Source organism: Callorhinus ursinus, unplaced genomic scaffold (genome assembly GCF_003265705.2).
Source record: "Callorhinus ursinus isolate GAN/ISIS: 27379988/994484 unplaced genomic scaffold, GSC_fseal_2.0 scaffold19, whole genome shotgun sequence".
Classification (NCBI taxonomy): Eukaryota; Metazoa; Chordata; class Mammalia; order Carnivora; family Otariidae; genus Callorhinus; species Callorhinus ursinus.
The window spans coordinates 18,833,524-18,835,453 of NW_027397081.1; positions in this window are offsets into that span (position 1 = coordinate 18,833,524).

Below are 1,930 nucleotides of genomic sequence, written 5' to 3' on the forward strand. Positions count from 1 at the left end.
CCATTCGGGCTCCCTGCTCAGCGGGAAGCCTGCTTCTCCCTCTCCCACTGCCCCTGCTTGTGCTCCCTCTCTCGCTGTGTCTCTCTCTGTCAAGTAAATGGATAAAAATCTTTTAAATAAGTAAATAAATAATAAACAAACAAACTATCCTATGGTACACGACCCGGAAATCCAGCTACAGGTAAACAAACTACGGTATATTTATAGAATGAGCCACTGCTCAGCACTAGAAATGAATGAACCTTGAACACATGCTACATCACAGATGAGCCTCAAAATAATTATCCGAGTGAAAGAAGCCAGACAAAAGAAAGTACATACTGTATGATTCCATTTATATAAACTTCTAGGAAATGAAAACCTAATCGATAGAGACAGAAAGCAGATCCGTGGTGGCTTCAAGATGGAGGTAGGGAGGGACAGGAGGAAACCTGTACACTATCTTGATAGAGACGGAGCTGTTCAGCGGTGTATGCGTGTGTCAAAGTGTATCAAATTGTACACTTCTGACAGGCAGAGTTCATTATGTCACTCACCTCAATAAAGCTACTTGAACAACAACTACACTGTGGAAGGATGGGTGCCAGGAACACCAAGGTTCCCAATGAAGCAAACTCTGTGTTCAGGAAGCTGGGAGACAGATGCATCCTCAATGAAATAGAATGCAAATCAGAACAAAAACCAGTATGAAAAAAAGAAAAACTAATTATGGGGCAAAGAAAAGTAGAGAGGTAATTTTTTTTCCAGAAGTACAGAGGACAGTAATGGCTAACTATGTGCCAGGTACTATGCACATTAACTTCTTTCATTCTTATAGCAACTATATGAGTGGGTACTGTTATTGTACCCATTTCACAGGTGAGCAAATAGGCTTTGGCTCCAGAATCCATGTTCTTAATCACTAGTCCCTACTCCTAAGAAATGCCACATTATATCTGGGCCTTAGAAGAGGACTAGAATCTCCTGAGAGAGAAGGCCATTTTGGGCAGAGAGGAAGCAGTATGAACTATGACCCAGCAAGACTGTGACTAACAAAATATACTCTATGCTTGAAATATAGCAAGAATTTTCTATGAGCATATTTTGAGTCCGGGTGGAGAAGGGGGCTGAAAAGTAGATTGATGTCAAAGGTGTGAATGGCCTTTGACAATTTGCTGGAGTTTGGACTACAATCTTCAGGCAAAAGGAAACCACTGGAAGTTTTTGAGCAGAAGAATATTTGTGTTTTGGAAAGGGAATGGGAAAAAAAAAACAGAAAATCTACCTGTCTGCAGTTAAATGAACACCTGGAATGTTTCACGGAAACCCATTCACAGGTATTGCACTAAAATCACATTAAATCAATAGATCTGGGCTGGACTACACTGTAATTTTAATTTCAACCTCAGGATATTTTATTCTTTCATCCCATTCTGTTTTCACTTAGGTTTCCATATATTTTTACCCAACAGAGAAAATTACAGAAAACCACCACTGGAAAAGAGAGAAGCAAAGGCACCTGGGTGGCTCAGTTAGTTAGGTGTCCAACTCTTGATTTCGGCTAAGGTCATGATCTTAGCGTTCTGGGATGGAGCCCTGCGTTGGTCTCCATGCTCAGTGGGGAGTCTGCTTAAGGATTCTCTCTCTCTCCCTCCCTCTCCCTCTGCCCCTCCCCCGGCACTGACTCACTCACTCTCTCTCAAATAAATAAATGTTTAAAAAAAAGTGGGGCGGGGGGAAGCAAAGTGATCCTTCTCCAGGCCCCTATCTGAATTTAATTCACAGCTGGGCCAAGATTTTTTTCCACTGGCTTAAAATGAAAAGTCCCATGATAACATTTTTACTTCTGTTTCCTGTAAAAGTGGTTTTTGACCTCCTCATACATTCAAGTTAGAGGATAAAGTCACAATCTAGAAAATCAGTATTTAGGTCCAGACAAGATGTTGGCTCC